A 19435-nucleotide genomic window follows, 5' to 3' on the forward strand; every position below is an offset into this window, starting at 1 on the left:
CAGCCGCTCCCAGGGCATCTCGCACTCTCATTGCAGCTTTAAAACTTTATGGTCTGTGTGATTCCTGGCGGCTGAGGCATCCACACTCTAAAGATTACACTCATTTTTCAGCCCCCCACCAACATTATTCCAGAATAGACATGCTTCATATCTCTTCCTCCTTAATCCCTCGTGTGAAGGAGGCAGGCATAACCCCATTTTCATGGACGGATCACGCAGGGACATACATACACATAAACCTTTACGAAAGTCCCCCCAGGGCTTACAGATGGCGGCTAGACGACTCCCTACTGGTACACCCCTCCTCTGTAGCAGAGGTCAAACTAGCTATCACCAATTACTTCAAAGAGAACTCCTCCACAGCCCTCTCCTCGAGCACGATATGGGAAGCTCATAAGGCGACGATCAGAGGCATGCTAATATCCAAAACCTCCTCCATTCGTAAGAAATGGGCGACGCAGATAAACTCCTTAGAATCTCAAATTACCTCATTATTAGACCAGCATAAACTCAGGCCCACCCCTGCGCTGCTGGCACAGATAGACGCTCTGAGGGGCCAATTAAACGCGCTTCTATCTCACCATGCCGCCAACACCCTTAAAAAATTGCAACAACGCTTTTATGACAAGGCAGATAAGATTGACTCACTCCAAGCCAACAAGTTGCGTCGTCAACAAGCTATGAGGGCCATAGACAAAATACACTCTCCAAAGTTGGGCTCACTTACCCACGACCCCCAAGAAATTGTGGAGGAATTCCGCGAATTCTATAGTTCTCTTTACAATTTAAACGAGGCACCTTGCACACCTGACCCCGAAAATATTGCATTGGCCTCCTATCTGGCTGACACCCCTCTACCCACTCTCTCAGAATCACATCTTACTACACTGAATGCGAAAATAACAGAAGAGGAGATCGTGGCTGCAATCCGGTCGATGCGATCCCCAGCTGCCCCGGGTCCTGACGGTTTCTCTGCCCAATATTATAAGCTCTTTGCGAAGGAACTGGCTCCTCATTTAGCATTACTATTTAATGACATCCTGGGGGGTGCTTCCTTTGCCCCCGAGGCCACCCGGGCGGATATAGTGTTGATTCCGAAGCCGGACAGGGACCCGACCAGATGTGCAAATTATAGACCAATATCACTATTAAATGTGGACTTGAAGATCTATGCTAAGATTTTGGCCAATCGACTCGCCTCCCTTCTCCCACTCCTGGTGCACCCAGACCAAGTTGGTTTTATCCCTGGCCGCCAGGCATCGGATAACACGAGACGAGCGATAGACCTCATTCATATTATCCAGAAGCAAAAGTGTCCCTCTCTGGTCCTGGCGTTGGACGCGGAGAAAGCTTTCGACGGTATATCTTGGTCCTTTACTTTTGCAGTCCTAGATAGGATGGGCTTCACTGGAGCCTTCCTCGAAGGTATTAAAGCACTTTATCGTGCGCCGTCTGCTCGGGTCTCTGTCAATGGCACAGTGTCTGGTCACTTCGGGATATCGAATGGTACCCGCCAGGGATGCCCCCTCTCCCCCCTCATCTTCGCCCTTGTTATGCAGCCCTTGGCAGCGAGGATCCGCAGCAATACCTCCATCCATGGCATAAGCTCTGGCACTTCAGAGCATAAAATCGCACTCTATGCGGATGATGTGCTTCTGACCCTAGCAGACCCAATCAACTCCATTCCCCCTCTCCTTTCTGAAATACAGCAATATTCTTCTCACTCTGGTTATAAAATCAATGTGGAGAAGACCGAGGTTCTTGACTTCCATATCCCGGGGTCTGTTAGGCCCAGGTTGGCAGACCTGCTCCCATGCAGTTGGGGTAGAAGGAGGATCAAGTACCTCGGTATATACCTGACTCACCATCACCACCAACTTTTCCAGGCTAATTTCCCCCGTTTATTAGACAATATTAAGGCTGATCTGACCCTATGGTCCTCCTATTTCATTTCTTGGATAGGTAAAATCAACTCCGTTAAGATGACCGTCCTCCCGCGCCTTCTTTATTTATTCCAAACTTTACCAATATACATCCCTCTCAATGTCTTTAAATCGTTACAACAACAGACCTCCCAGTTCATATGGGACAAAAAGCGCCCCCGAATAAGGCTAAAACTACTCCAACGTCCCTCCAACCAAGGTGGTCTGGGAATCCCAGACTTCCGGAGATATTACCATGCCACCAGGTTATCCCAGATTGTCCAATGGTGCAATCCTTGGGGAATACAGAAGGTGTGGGTGAACATCGAGGCAAACGACCTGGGGCTTTCTACCCTCTCTTCCTTATTATGGTTACCTAAGCCCAAACGCCCTCGTATAGCTAGATCCCACCCGGTAGTCTCCCATGCCCTAACTGTTTGGGACAGGATTAATAAGAACTATAAGCTCGCCCCACTTCCTTCCCCACTAATCCCATTGTTTCATAATCCAGATTTCCCCCCTGGTTTAGGCCGGTCCTCCCTTTCAAGCTGGCTAAAAGACAATATCTACTTTTTGAATGATATCACAACTGACACAAACTTCCCTCAATTTTCTGAGGTCCGGGGGGACACGGCAATCCCAAACGCGGATTTTTTTCGTTTCCTGCAGATAAGGCACTTCCATGCTAAAACTACACCTACGCTCACATCCAGACCCCTCACATCGTTTGAATATATCTGCTGGAAACGAGATTCATCCAAGGGCCTAATCTCCATAATTTACTCCCTTCTAGACGCTGGACCGGCTTCCTCACGGGCTCCGCACGAAATAGCTTGGGAAAGAGACCTAGGTCTCTCTCTGGATGATGAGGACTGGGAGGAAATACGGGACAATGCATCCTCCAGCTCCATCTGTGTTAGAATCAAAGAAAACGTTTACAAGCTTCTCTATCGCTGGTACTATGTTCCAACTAGATTACATAGGATGTTTCCTGACACTTCGGATAGGTGCTGGAGGGGCTGTCCCCCAGAGGGCAACTTCCTCCATATCTGGTGGACATGCCCAAAAGTTGCCAGCGTCTGGAGGGAAGTAGTGGCCTTAATCTCGAACATGATGGGTGTAGCTGTCCCCTTGGAACCGAGATACTTCCTTCTCCCATTAAAACCACCTATGCTAACGCACCACCAGCATAAATTACATCGACACATCTCCTCAGCTATGACCTGCCAAATAGCGGCTGACTGGAAAAAGCCCTCTCCCGCCCCATTACAAGCAGTACTAGCCCGCGTATGGTACACATACAAAATGGAATACATGACTTCGATCATTCGCCACTCCTCTAAGTCCTTCCACAAGGTGTGGTCACCATGGCTGGCCTCTCAGAATTCTCTCTCTCCCTTCAACTCCTGATCCCAGAGGCCGTCCTCCCCCCCCCCTTTTTTTTCCCTCCTCCCTGTTTCCCCTCCCTTTAATTCTCTCTTATTCGCCTCTTTTACGGCTCAATATATTGTGATTTGTTGTTTACACACCTCCCTTGCCGGGGCACCCTGCCACCCTGCCCTTGCGAGGTCTTCTTTCACCCTTTCCTCCTGTCTTTTCTTTCTACTTTCTCTCTCTCTATTTTTCCATATATACATGAAAAATACCTTTGTTGGACCACGTCACTCATGTAATGTAGACCTGACTTTTGCTCATATCTCTTGTACTGATTTTTGTCTCCATACCTGATAATGTACCTTATGGTTGCGTTCCAACTAATAAAATGAGTTTAAAAAAAAAAAAAGATAGTCATCCCTGAGCTGGCTCGCTCTCTCTCTCACTTTGGCACTGCTGATAATCAGCTGTATCCCCTCACCATTGACCCGGGCTATAGTTCAATTTGAATATAGCGAGCTCCGACCGGACTGCGCTGCGCATATTCCATGACGGTAACATTTGTGTTCCCCTTCTGTGTAACGTGGCTGATTATAATTGTATTCTGTATATGTTACTGTTCCCCTGTTTAGTTTAGAGTATATTAGTATTGTTAAGGACATTGTATCACGTGTTATCCTGTATTTCTTCTTTCTGTAACCCCCTTTTGTCCGCTAGGGACTAAATACACTATTTTGGAGAATCTATCTCCGCATTTGTTATATCGTGGTCTCGTCTATTATTCGCATCTAGCGATAGCGTATATTACGGACATTGTCCTTAAAAGGTATTCGCAGATTAGAGACTAAGTACTGCTAAGGGATCTCCTATTACTGCAGTGATTCAAGCGTGTACAATACATGGTAAAGGTCCGCTACGCTTTGTTCGCACGTAGCTAGGAATAAAGGGTAAGCAGAGTTACGGAATGAGTACGTAAACTGCACATTTCACTTATTGTTCTTTGGTCATATAAATATCAGGTATTGATAGCCGAGACTTGAACCTTCAAGGTAGATAAGCGCAATACAGCCTCCAGGCCCTTCTGTAAGAAAGATAGAATCCGAGTCAGTCGGTAAGTCCTAGGATTGAAGTGGCGAGTTTTACACCAAACAAAGTAGGCCCGCCAAACACGATGGTAAGCCCTCGCCGAGGAAGCCTTCCTCGCTCTAAGCATGGTGGCGATTACTTGTGCATTAAACCCCCTGGCTCTCAACAGGGAGGTCTCAATAGCCACCCCATCAAAGCCAGGCGCCTCAGATCTGGATGCAGATACGGACCCTGAGAGAGAAGGTCCGGGCGCAATGGAAGGTGAATCGGGGGAGCCACCGACAGAGCCTGAAGATCTGAGAACCAGACTTGTCTGGGTCAATGCGGAGCCACCAGGATCAATGTGCCCCCCTCCACCTTCAGTTTGCGAACCACTCACAGGAGGAGGGAGAATGGCGGGAAGGTGTACATTAGCCTGAACGTCCACGGGGTGGACAGGGCGTCCACCAAGATGGCAGCCGGGTCGCGAGCCCTGGATCCGTAAATAGGGACCTTGTGGTTGTGTTGAGAGGCCATTAAGTCCACCTCGGGTAGACCCCACCGTCGTACCAGCATCTGAAACACCTCCTGATGGAGGGACCATTCGCCGGCATTCAATGTTTGACGGCTTAGGAAGTCCGCTTCCCAATTCTGGACTCCTGGGATAAAGACCGCTGGAAGAGCCGGAATCTTCTTTTCCGCCCACTGAAAGATGCGGGATGCTTCCACCATTGCAGCCCGGCTGCGAATGCTGCCCTGGTGGTTGAAATAAGCCACCGTGGTCGCATTGTCAGACTGGACTTGCACCGGGTGACCCCTCAGCCAGGGTTCCACCAGGCAAAGAGCTCGGAAGACCGCCCTCAGTTCGAGGACATTGATTTGAAGCTTGGCCTCCAAGGTAGACCAAAGGCCTTGGAACGACCTCTGGCAAGTGACCGCTCCCCAACCGCGGAGACTGGCATCCGTGGTGAGGAGGGTCCATTAGTGGATCCAGAATGGCCGTCCCATCGTGAGGTTCTGGTCCAGGAGCCACCATGAGAGAGACGGACCGTCGGCGATAAGGTTATCACCTGAGATCGGAGAGAAAGGTAGGATCCCGACCACTTGGAGAGGATCTCCTTCTGAAGGGGGCGGGAGTGGAACTGGGCATATTCCGCCATGTCAAAGGCCGACACCATGGAACCCAGTATCTTCATGCAAGTATGCATGGACACTTGTCGAGGAGAGAGGAGCCGACGAATTCGGGACTGCAGAGTCCGACGACGGTCCTCCGGCAGGTAGATCCTCTGATGGATGGTGTCCAACCTGGCCCCCAGGTGAACCATCGACTGGGCCGGAATCAGTGAAGACTTGTCCCAATTGATCATCCAGCCGTCTCATTCCAGGAACTGTATCACCACAGTCAGGTGGTCCCGGAGAAGGTCTGCAGAATGCGGAGAATCAACAGGTCATCCAGATATGGGAGTATCCAGATACCCTGGCTGTGCAGACTGCTGCCCATCACTGCCATCACTTTCGTGAAAACCCGGGGGGCAGTGGACAGACCAAATGGTAGGGCCGGGAACTGAAAATGCCGGTCCAGGATGGCAAAGCGCAGGAACCGTTGATGTTCCGGACGGATGGGGATGTGCAAATACGCATCCTGTATGTCCAGGGATGCCATGAAGTCCCCTGGCTGAAGGGCCAAGACAATGGAGCGTAGGGTCTCCATCCTGAACTTGGGAACGCGTACAAACTTGTTAAGCTTCTTTAAGTTGAGGATGGGCCTGTAGGATCCGTTTGGTTTCCTGACCAGGAAAAGGCTTGCGTAAAACCCTGAACCCCTTTGGGCCATAGGAACGGGTATGATGACTCCTGTTTGAAGCAAACATTGAACTGATTGTTCTAACGCTCTGCGCTTTTCCAGGTCTGATGGAAGACTCGTGGAAAAGAACGATCTCGGTGGGCGATGCCAAAAAGTTAAGGAGTAGCCCCAAGAGACCACCTCCTGAACCCAAGCGTCTGTGGTGGATTCCAGCCAGATGTCCGAAAACCCCAACAGACGACCGCCCACCTTGGGATCTCCCAGGTGGGGGCCCACCCCGTCATGCGGAGGGCTTGTCCGCAGGCTTGGGGTCGGGGCGTCTGGTGGCCCAGGGACGCTTGCCTCTAGGACGGGAAGATCTGCCCCCCTGGGAAGATCTGGAGGAGAAGGCCTGTCCCCTACCACTAGAAAGAAAAAGGGGTGTGCCGGCGCTGGCTGCTTCAATAAGATATACTCAACGGTTTGAAAAAGTATAAATTTTTATTTTTCACAATATTCTATCAATATAAAAGACAAATATGTATGCATACATCAATAATAAAATTTAAGGATAATAAAAATGATTCACTTGGTGCTGTAGAATTTTGTTGTGGGCAATTTTGCGCAATAAAAGTCTAGGACTCCATAATAAAATGTAATATTACCATCCTTGTTTGTGTCACCTGGATATGGGGCTGATCCAGGGAAGGTGACTCCAGATTGTCCTTGCCTTGAGTTGTATAGGCTCCCTATTTGGCGAATGTCCTCCTTTTTGCTGGATTTAGGAATATGGCGTGTATCCCAGAAGAAGGTCCAGTTTTGGAATGAGGTTTTTGTCGTCGTCGTCGGGAGTAAAGGACTGGTCACTTTTGAAGTGGATGGGGGGTCCAGACACAAGAAATAAGCAGGCTCAACGCGTTTCCCCGGCTGTATCAGTGGCCGGCTTCCTCAGGAGCAAGTGTCCCCTACCACGGCCCTGTAAATGAAAGGACTGAAAAGCAGGCCGGGCCCGTGTAGCCAGGGTGGATGGTAGAAAGGCAGTTTTTGAAGCTGCCACCGTAGCAACCATTTTATCCAGTTCAGGACCGAATAAGAGGGAACCGTCGAATGGAAGAGCCTCCAAAGCCTTCTTCGAGTCAGTGTCAGCCTTCCAGGAATGCAGCCATAGGGATCTGCGGGCGGCCACTGCTGAAGTTGACACCCTAGAGGAGAGAGTAGCGGAATCAAGAGCCGCCTCGCCTAAGTAGAGAGCAGCATGATGTATCAACTCTATAGTGGTTAGTATAGTTTCTGCTGGGGCTCCCTCAGACACCCCTGCCGCCAGGACAGCAGACCATTTAGTTAGGCCCATAGCCACCCAGGCTGACGCCAGGGCAGGCCTGCCTGCTGCCCCAGCTGTGGTGTAAATAAGCTTTAGGAAGTTTTCCAACTTCCGGTCCGCTTGGTCCTTAAGAGACGCTGTAGGAATTGGCAACAGAGAGGCTTTTACCAGTTTTGCCACATGAGCGTCTACCCTGGGGGCCGTCTTCCAGGGGGTCCTATCCTCCTGGGGGTAAGGATAGAGGGAGGAGAAACGCTTGTGAATAACAAACCTCCTATTGGGAACCTCCCAAGCCTCTCTAATGACCTTGTCAAGGTTATCAGACTTTGGAAACAAACCCAAGGAGCGTTTAGGGCGCTTAAATATAGGGCCCGACTCCACAGGCGGATCAGCGTGGTCGTCTATTAGAAGGACCTTCTTAACCGCTGTAACCAGGCCCGGCACATCGAGACGAGACGGGGGGTCCTCTCTAACGCAGGCGCCCCCGTATGTCAATGGCGACGTTAATGGCTTCATCGACGGCCTCCTCCAAATAATCGTCATATAGCAGCCCCTCTTTTGGGTGCATCTAGCTCCTGCCAGCACCCTAAAAAACTGAGGTCCTTGGCCTAGAGGCGGGGTAAAGGAGGGGAGGAGCCTGGCTGCCTGGGAGGCAGTTAAAGTTAACCTCTCTCCCACTCCTATTACCCACTGTAATGGCTGTGGCCCCTGATGTCTCCCGAAGGAGAAAAATCTCCTCATGTTAAAAATGTCCACAATGTTTCAGGCACTTTCCTGAGTTGTTAATTTAGTGAGTAAGGGTAATTTCACTGCACCAATCTCACTGTTCCTCTCCCCTGCCTAGACCCCCCCCCCCCGTCCGGGTGTGGTATAGGGATCCCGACAGTCATTATCCCGACGTCAGGATCCCGAATGGCCGGACCCAGACAGCATGGCGAGCGCAACTAAGCCCCTTGTGGGCTTGCCACACTGCAGGCACGGTGACTCGCTACGCGAACCACCTATTCTATTCTCCATCTATGGGGGTCATGGACCCCCACGAGGGAAAATAGTAGGTGGCCGTCGGGAACCCGGCTGTCGGTGTTTTGACAGTCGGGATCCCTACTGTCAGGACCCCGTCCGGCACCCCCCCTCTGACCCCCATCTCCATACTTCCTTCCCATGTTGGCCCCATTCACAAAGTATCCGCCTCCATCTCACTCACCTTCCCATCCCAGTGTATCCCCTTTCTCTTTCCCAACCAGCCAACTGCCCCTCTGCTAGAACACCCCCAGCCAGTCCAGTCACAGTGTTTCCCCCATTCTCCAGCCTAGTGTCCCCCTTCATGTCAGCCTATTGTCCCTATATATTACCCTCTCCCTACCATTTCCCACTACCTCTCCTTATGACCCTCTCCCAGTTACTTTCTGCCTTTCCCATCACCTTCTCCCTGTCACCCCCTGCCTCTCCATATCTCACTATCTCTCTCAGTACCCCCCCTGCATTTCCCCTGTCTCACTATCTCCCCAACACCCTAACTCCTATCACACCAAACTCCCCAAGAGATCACCCCCCCCCCCCTCGCAGCCTCTACATGTCACTTACATTCTCATTAGACGACATGCTCTGAATATATGCTTGTATGAGTGGCAAAGTATTAATGATTGAGTGCCATCAGACGAGGATATTTATATATCTATATATCTTAACTCCATGCAGGAACCGATTCGCCTCACGCACACGTCGATCAGGAAACAATTGTGTTTTTGGACGTTCAAGTCTTTAGGGATGGCAATCGGTTCGGCTATACGCTGTATAGAAAAGCAACCGACCGAAATAAGGAAAGTTATGGTAGAACCTACCTTTGTTAACTTTCTTTCCTTGAAGTCCATGGGAACCACAGGGGACATTGGGGTTGTAGGTGGATCCAGGGGTTCCGAGGCACCAATCAGCGAAGCTTCTTAAGATTTCCCAGGATGCCCGGGCCCTCTCCCCTATAACCCCGCCTCCAGGCTCACACAGCTCAGTTTTGGTAACAAGCCGTAAGCAGGAAGCGGAGAAAAGAAGAGGACAGAGGAACACATGTCCAAGTACACATACATACATATCACGGTACATGAACAAGACTATGGTCGTAAAAGGTCACAGTGCAGAATATCACACCTAGGGATACCTCAGGAACAAATTGAAGGGAGGGCGCCCTGTGGTTCCCATGGACTTCAAGGAAAGAAAGTTAACAAAGGTAGGTTCTACCATAAGTTTCCTTTTCCTTTTCAGGGTCCATGGGTCCCACAGGGGACATTGGGGATGTCACAAGCCGTATTTCAAGGGAGGGAATTTGTCAGAAGTACCCGACGACCAAAGGAGGATCCTGGGAGGCGAACGTGTCAAAAGCATAGAACTTAATGAAGGTATGAACAGATGACCACGTTGCAGCCTTGCACAGCTGTTCGGCCAAAGCACCTTGGCGTGTTGCCCATGATAGGTCAGCCGCTCTGGAAGAGTGTGCTTTGGTGGAAGGAGGAAAAGGCAGATTATCCTGCCAATAAGCATCTTGAATAGCCATGCAGATCGAGCGAGCAATAGTCTGTTTGCTCGCTGGCCAACCCTTTTTGTGGAATTCATAAACCACGAAAAGGGAGTTCGATTTTTCTGACCGTCTTAGTACGGTCAATGTAAATGGTCAGAGCCCTGACCACATCCAATAAGCGTTCCTCTGTAGAGAGATATTCCGTGTTAAATGCCGGAATCACAATCTCCTGATTGATGTGGAATCTGGAGACCAACTTTAGAAGGTGCAATGTTTTAGTCCACTACATCCCTATTGGGATGAAATATGAGGAGAGAAGCTTACATGAAAAAGCTGACATATCTTGCGGAAGCAATGACCAAGACAAATACTATCTTGTCTGTCAACCTTTTGAAATCCGCCGCTTGTAGCGGCTCAAAAGGAGGCTTGATTAAGGCCTGCAGTACGAGTGACAAATCCCACTGAGTTGTAGGAGGAACATATGGAGGTGAAATGAATCACTCCTTGTAGGAGTGTACGTACCTCCGGTAAGAAGGTTAATTTCATCTGAACCCAGATGGATAAGGGTGAGACTTGGATTTTCAGAGACGGCAGTCTAAGTCCAATGTTCAGACCCTTTTGTAGGAATGCCAGAATTCTGGCTACCTTGAAAACCTTTGGATCAAACTTCCTAGCCGTACACCACATACAGTAGGTGTGCCATATTTGGTAATAAATTCTGAATGATGCTGGCTTGCACGCCTGAATCATGACCTTGGCTTTTTTTGGAAGAAAAACTTTTACTTTACAGTAAAGTAGTTTCAAGCGCCACGCTATCAACGGCAGGCGCTGACAAGGTCCTCGAGTATGAGACCACCCGGAAGGTCCACATACCAGTGCTCAGTGGCCAGGCTGGAGCTATCAGGACGAGATTCCCGCCTCCCTGTTTGAATATCCTGATTACCCTGGGAATCATGGATCTTGGTGGGAAGGCATACGGAAGATGATAATTCCTTGAAAGTGCTAGGGCATCCATGAAGCTAGCTTGAGGATCCCTGTACCCTGACCCGAATGTTGACACTTTTGTTGTGTCTGGACACCATTAAGTCCACGTCTGGTAGGTCCCATCGGTCTTTGAGGAGGGCGAACAACTCTGGATGGAGTGACCACTCCCCCTGATGGAAGTCGATTTAGGGATCTGTTTCCCAATTTAGAACTGCTGGGATGAAGATCGCAGACAGAGCCAGAAGACACTGTTTCGCCCAGGAAGAGATCCTAGAGACTACTTGGAGAGCAGCAGCGCTGCGAGGGTCTCCTTGGTCAAGTATGTACACCACAGCCGTGGCCTTGTCTGCTCTGATCAGGACCGGGTTCTTCTGAAGAAGGTCCTGAGAGCGGATTAGGGCATTGTAAGCTGCCAGAAGCTCGAACACGTTGATGGAGAGTCGTGTTTTTGGATTGGTCCACACGCCCTGCAAGGCTTGGGAGTAAGCTAATGTCCCCCAGCCTCGAAGGGTTGTGTCGTAAGTGAGGACCATCCATTCTTAGAACCAGAAGGGACATTGACTTGAGAAATGTGGACCTGATATTATCCATCCGTTTTGCCAGAATGAGGTGTTGAGAGGGCAAAAATGAAACTGTGCCCACTCCACCATGTTCAAACATTGACATCATCAATCCCAAGATCTTCATTGCGCCCAGTGGCTTAAGACTCTGGGACTCTGCAAAAAAACACCCATATGTGGTGTTGCCGAAAATTGTCCTTGTCCCTGAGAAGAGACATCCTCCATGACTGAGTGTCCAGGGTAGCTCTCCAAATGCCACATTTGTTGCGAGAGGAGCCAACCGAGATGTTGGAGTGTCCTGATTGTTATCTATAGGTGAGATAACAGCAATAATAGGGACTTGGCCACCAGTATATATATATATATATATATATATATATATATATATATATATATATATATATATAGACTTCGTGGGGTAGACACAGCACTCCAGACGCGTGGAATCTCAAAAGTATAAAGTTTTATTGAAGATGGCAACGTTTCAATGCGGATGCATTTTCGTCAGGCATTGAAACGTTGCCATCTTCAATAAAACTTTATACTTTTGAGATTCCACGCGTCTGGAGTGCTGTGTCTACCCCACGAAGTCTACATACCCCCCTGACACCGGCACCCGACCAGCAACGCTCTAAGGGAAGCAGTGCCCGGCATACCAGAAGTCTATATATATATATATATATATATATATATATATATATATATATATATATATAACATGGGATTTAGCCCTGACGTTTCAATGCCCACACTGGCATTTTCCTCAAGGGCCCATGTGATGCTATAACAGTTCAAACTGTTATAGCATCACATGGGCCCTTGAGGAAAATGCCAGTGTGCCAGTGTGGGCATTGAAACGTCGGGGCTAAATCCCATGTTGTTTGTACTTTTTTGAGCGAAATTCTTTGAATATATTTATATGAAGACCCTTTGAGTGCCGCATCTTTTTTCTACTTGTATCCATTTTCCATTGGAGGCACCTGGGCAGCTATCTTTAAACAAGGAGTGCCGGCTCACACAAGCAACCTATATATATATATATAGAAAGACTCGGATAGCCAGACGGTGGAGATGTTCAGCTATAATTGCCATGATTTTTGTGAAAATCCTGGGGCTGTGGCTAAGCCAAGTAGAAGGCCTAGAATTGAAAATGGCTATTTTAAATAGCAAACCTGAAATATTTCTGGTGTGCTGACAGAATTGGGACATGCCAGTAAGCGTCCCGAATGCCCAGGGTGACTATTTAATCCCCCGTTCCATGGGTAGGAGTATTGTCCTTAAAGTTTCCATCCGAAACTTTGAACCCTGCACCACCTTAAAGAGACTTCAGTTTTAGAATTGGCCTGTAAGTTCCGTTTTAGAACCAGGACCAAAGACGAGTAGTAGCGGAGTCTTCTGTAGTGGTGAGGGATGACCCGAGACCGTAGCAGACCGTTTTATTTTCAATAATTGTTCTGCTTAGTCTGAATTGTGAGGTAGACCCGTGCAAAGACCTTACGTGAGAGAGGTCTTTCTGAACGAGATGGTGTATCCCTGTGACACAACTTCCTTTACCCAGGCATCCTTTTTATGTATAGTCACTGGTGTTCCTACAGCACCTGGTGTTCCCATGTTGACTCCGATCCACTTAGTAACCAGGTCCAACACTGTTTTCCAGGATTGGACGAGATATGTCTTATCCAGTGTGGTATGGCTGCAGGTGAGGAAGACGAGAAGTCAGCCTCCCGCTTGGGGTTCCCCCTGCGGAGGGGCCGTTATGCAGGTGGTTGCCGGGATTGGCAGGAGCCTGTAGCAGCCCATGCTTGGGCTTGCCTTAATGGCATGATCGGTCCTAGAATATTGCTGTTTAATGTGAAGTACACATAACTTAGCATCCTCAGAGGAGTCTTCTAGGACCTGTATAAAGTGGCTTTAGCCATGTCAATAGAGGTCCTTCCCAGTGAATGGGGATATGGCCCTTAAGGAGTGTTTCAAACACCTTGGTAGGGTCTTTTAATATCAATCCTGAAGTGACCAACAGTATTGAAGGATACCTTAGAATAAACCAAGGGAGTAGTCGTGGTTCACAAACCTGATTAGCCCCTTAATCCCTCCTGACTACCATCAAGTGGTCTGAATGAGGGCATTAGGGTTAGTTTCTGCTTTTATTAAAAACCATCTCTGGTTTTAGCAATAGGTTCAGGCTTCACCAAGTCTGACATTAACACCTCACGGATTGTATGAGTGAGAGCTGCCACATCAGTTGTCCCTGCTTTGAAGCAGGAGTGCTGTAGGCATAGCATCATCATATTGTCATTATGAATATTGATGACATCCTCAGCATTAACATTATTTTCCCCCTTATGATCTGTGTCATCCTGTGCTACAGAAAGCAATTGTTAACAGGAACCTATTAGGTAGTGCAGCATCAGGTAGCAGGTGTTGCCTAGCTACCGAAAACTGCTGCCAGATCTGCACAGAGGTAGACAGGGCCTCCCACCAAGGTGGAGGGGGCTGGACTACAGAGGGTGCAGTAGGGGGTCAAAGGCAATCCAATAGGTTGCCTAGTGACTGTTGTTAGGCTGCCCAGGGAGGTTGTGGGAAACCACCGTGGCAGAGGACTGGCCAGGGGGGGGGATAAAGTGAATAACACATAACCCATCCTGGAAGACATCCTGTTAGACAGGCCTGCAGCACAGCTCTTGCAGGACAGGAGCTTTGTAAACACTGTCTGGTTGCACCCCCGTTTGAATATAATGCAAACAAAACCAAAGTGGGAGGTTACAGTGCACAATAGGTATATACAGATGGGTCAGGTCCCATCTTTGCAGGGGATGGCGCTGGCGTCGCCAGCCGCCATCCCCCGCCAGTGCCATGGCGATGGTGAGAAGGGGACGCGCGCGCACGAGCGGCGCGCGCGTCCCCTTCCGACGGCGCTTCGATCCGTTCCCCCGGGTCCCCGCCGGCTTGCCGGCGATAACCCGGGGTCCCCGCCGCCTGCCCGCACCCCCCCTAACCCTGTCCGTCTCCCTGAGGCGGAGACGGACAGGGTTTCCGTCGCGCTAGCGACGGAGACTGAGACGCGCGTGTGCGTGAGACGCACGCGCGTCTCAGTCTCCTCGCTGGCGAGGCTGCTGGCGGGTCGCCAGCGCGTACGTTCTGGCGACCCGCCAGCAAGGATGTAAAACATGACATACTGTACCACAGAGGAAAACCTAGAGTGATATCACTGAGTGTATGTGACCCTAGAGGATTAAACCTCTGTCATCCTCCTCAGAAGATGAGAGAAATACAGTGGACAGTGCAGAAGTACTGACAGAAAGTGAAAGTAAAAGAACTAGCACATTGCAGTCACATACACAAGCATTTACATACAGCCATTTTACAGCCTATAAAACCGCTTGAACTCTAATGGAGTAAGGGGGATTTAGGGTGTCTGTGAAAGCGATCACTGGTCTGAGAGAAGGGGGCGGGCACAGGGTTAATGCAGCTAATGGAACGGCAGATCCCTTGCGAGATTGGCGCCAAAGCTGGGGCTGAAAGAGGGGCTGCAGGCCAGACGCCACCTCCCCTTGCTGGACTTCCCCCACCGGGGCTATGTGGAGCCTGTTAAATAATGGGGTCCCTCTGCCCCGGCCTGCGCTCAGTCCCCGGTGGTCTAGTGGGGTCCCGGGCCTGTACCCACGCCAGCTACCGCGTGCGTCTCCCACGCTAGCGCGGTACAGCAGCGGTTTGCTTTCCTAATGGAGCCTTACCTGCCCTCGATTCCGGCCACGCTGCCCGGGGGAGACTGTCGGCGGTGCTAGGCGTCGTGGTCTCCCCCACCGAGGTCCTCCATGACAGGCGTCTTTGGATGGAGCCGGCGCCGGGAGGGTGACGTAGCTGCTCGCTCCGCCGTCAGTGATTGACGGCGGTGAGCAGCCTCAGCCGCGAAGCAGCTTCTGCCGCTGAGGCGGCAGATTTAAAAAGTGTAAAAATAGAAAAGTAAAAATTTAAAATAAAAATAAGCTTTTATGGGGTTACCTCAGTGAGGTAACCCCCGCTGATATAAAGGTGCGTCTGCTTCCTGCAGGCACCAAACAAAAAACTGAGCTGTGTGAGCCTGGAGGCAGGGTTATAGGGGAGAGGGCCTGGGCATCCTGGGAAATCTTAAGAAGCTTCGCTGATTGGTGCCTCGGACCCCCTGGATCCACCTACAACCCCAATGTCCCCTGTGGGACCCATGGACCCTGAAAAGGAAACATTGTTACAAGCATCGAGCCAACATCCTGTTAAATTGAAGGAAAGTCTCCCGATATCCCATTTCCTCAGAATACTGAGGACAAACTCGAATGAGGAACAGGCAAGTCATCAACTACAAGAGATGAGTGGAAGATTTTTAAATAGAGGGAACTCACTTGAAGTTGTGAATAGGTGTCTGCAAAAAGCAAGGCACAGATATACACCTATCCCGCAGAGGATGAAAGAGAATACCAAAGGGATGATCAGGGTTGACACCTTTGACCATACGTCTGACACAACAAAAGCTGTATTTAAGAACTTATGGCCAATGATTCAAAGCGATGTAACATTGAAAATGACCAAGGTGAGGCCACCAATGATGGTATACCGTAAGAACAGGAACATCAAGCAAATATTAATGGGGCCAACTTTACTGCCAGTTAAGAGTGGAACACACTGGCTGAGGTCCCTGAAAATGGGATATATTCACTGTAAAGGATGTACAACATGCAATGGAATGCTTGTGGGCGACACCATTGCCCATCCATACACAGGGCGATGCCTGAAAATAAGACACGACTAACATGTACAACGGCCTTTGTAATATACGTCTTGCAAAATGGGGGAAGAGGGAAAGAGGACTCTTTTTGTGGGGCACGCTTGTATCTGATTATATAATAAAATTTAACTTTTAATATTTAGTAGTTAAAATAGAATGGACATGCACTGTCAAAACAAACAAACGCACAGACAGACAAATAACATGAAATTTGCAGTGAGCTTGTTAATTATATGCTATGCAAAATTAAGTTCTGGGTCAGAACCAGAGGTTAATGTCGATGTGCCTAGCAAAGCTAATAGCTTTTATCAGCTAGGATTCGTATGAAGGGAATATAGACAATATAGGGGATAATTCCTTGTTCAGACTGCAGCTGTGCAGTTTCCAGAACAGTGATCAAATACAGTTTCCAATATGATAAATAGTACAATTTCCAATACACTGGGTCATGCAGTTTCCAATCAACTGAGTAACACAATTTCCAATCTAATGTTGCCGTTTATAAACTGTCGGTTGCTCTATCACCAATTATGCAACTTTACATATCCAATAATTTCTTACCAACCCAAGATGGTTGGATACATGTTCGGCAGAGTGAGAGAAAAATATACAGATTACTTATGGTATTATGCTCAAAAGAGACAGGCAGCTCATGGGAGTAAATCACCCCCCAATTTATTGTCTGTCAGACTGAGGTTTGCAGTTGGACACCCACCGATGCAGTTGCTAGTTTCAAGAACCACGGTTCGTAAATTATAGTGTCACCAGTAAGTTTGTATATTATTGGTTCATATCAAAAATAGGTTGTGATGACAAATGAACATCGCATACATAAGTTGTGGTAGTTGGCAGAATGCCATACGGTTAGCTTAGACCTGGGTCTAAGCTGGGTCAAGTATTTGGCAGATCACCGCACAATTTGCCTGAAAACGGGTAGGGTGTATGCCCCCCTAAAGAGTGATCACAGTACAGACAGGTATTTCACACCATGCTGTTGGGTGTGACTTGTAGTCCTGCTATATTATTTTGAGCTCCTACATAAATCTATACATTTTTGATACATGCAGAAATGTTTAAGCAAGTGCTCTGCTGCGTATCTGGTTTAAGCAGTGAGTGTAGCTGATTGCTAAGAATCAGTGTGGTAAATTGTTGCAAAAGATTGTATCCAATCTCAGTGTGTAGCAACTCTGATGGAAATGTGACCTTTTAGCGAGTCAGATTTGGACCTACTGCTATCACTGAGTCTTACAAACGTGTATTGGGCTCAGGATGAGAGAGTCTTCTTCTGTGCTATAGGGTCGGAGAGATAAAGTAGTGACACTTCTGCTGTTGGAAATAATGGGGGTAGATTGCCTTGTTGTTATATTAACATTGCAATGCAATAAATTCGCAGTTTAACCAATGAGAGAGTGTCAGAAATATTATATATATTTTATATATATATATATATATATATATATATATTATGTAGGAGCTCAAAATAATGTAGCAGGACTACAAGTCACACCCAACAGCATGGTGTGAAATACCTGTCTGTACTGTGATCACTCTTTAGGGGGGCATACACCCTACCCGATTTCAGGCAAATTGTGCGGCGATCTGCCAAATACTCGACCCAGCTTAGACCCAGGTCTAAGCTAACCGTATGGCATTCTGCCAACTACCACAACTTATGTATGCGATGTTCATTTGTCATCACAACCTACTTTTGATATGAACCAATAATATACAAACTTACTGGTGACACTATCATTTACGAACCGTGGTTCTTGAAACTAGCAACTGCATCGGTGGGTGTCCAACTGCAAACCCCAGTCTGACAGACAATAAATTGGGGGGTGATTTACTCCCATGAGCTGCCTGTCTCTTTTGAGCATAATACCATAAGTAATTTGTATATTTTTCTCTCACTCTGCCGAACATGTATCCAACCATCTTGGGTTGGTAAGAAATTATTGGATATGTAAATTTGCATAATTGGTGATAGAGCAACCGACAGTTTATAAACGGCAACATTAGATTGGAAATTGTGTTACTCAGTTGATTGGAAACTGCATGACCCAGTGTATTGGAAATTGTACTATTTATCATATTGGAAACTGTATTTGATCACTGTTCTGGAAACTGCACAGCTGCAGTCTGAACAAGGAATTATCCCCTATATTGTCTATATTCCCTTCATACGAATCCTAGCTGATAAAAGCTATTAGCTTTGCTAGGCACATCGACACTAACCTCTGGTTCTGACCCAGAACTTAATTTTGCATAGCATATAATTAACAAGCTCACTGCAAATTTCATGTTATTTGTCTGTCTGTGCGTTTGTTTGTTTTGACAGTGCATGTCCATTCTATTTTAACTACTAAATATTAAAAGTTAAATTTTATTATATAATCAGATACAAGAGTGCCCCACAAAAAGAGTCCTCTTTCCCTCTTCCCCCATTTTGCATTTAAACCGGACTCAGGGGAGCACCACCAACACACAAAGACTCTTTACCCGGTCAGAGACATTACGTCTGAAAAAAGTTGGTACCAGGTCACTCAGGCCGAATCCCACCAAAAGGTGAAACAGGTCTCTCTTGACTTACTTCACTATAGGTGGGTATAACCTTGTGCGGTTCCCAAAACCCTTCCTTCTCTAATATACGTCTTGGTCTGTTCCTACGGCATGTATTATGTCGGGCTAAAGAAAAGACCGTTCCGAGATCGTATGGAGAATCACAGGAGCAGATAAGCCAGTGGCCAGGCATTGCCTGGAGAAGGGAAATCAGGTTGCAACAATAAAAAGTATGCTCGTTGATCACATTCCGAAACCACCTCGAGGGGGAGATCGATTGTTGGCACTCCGAAAATGTGAGGTGAAATGGATCTTTAATCTGGACACATTGGCCCCCAGAGGGCTCAACGAAAATAAACCTCTATATATTTTTCTCTAAATATATTTTTTCTGATCATAGTTCCCCCGTAAGTAGGAGTTTTTGCTGATCGATGAGAAGAGTGAAATGAAATGCATGTAATGTTTTTGTCATAATATGGAAAACATGCCATATTTAAAAAGAATTGACCATAACAATGGGGCACATTGTACGCTATCTCCAACTGCCTATTCTATATTATTACACGCAAACAATAGAATTGTCCTATAAACCTTAACCT

Source organism: Crinia signifera, chromosome 3 (genome assembly GCF_055691185.1).
Source record: "Crinia signifera chromosome 3, ASM5569118v1, whole genome shotgun sequence".
Lineage (NCBI taxonomy): Eukaryota > Metazoa > Chordata > Amphibia > Anura > Myobatrachidae > Crinia > Crinia signifera.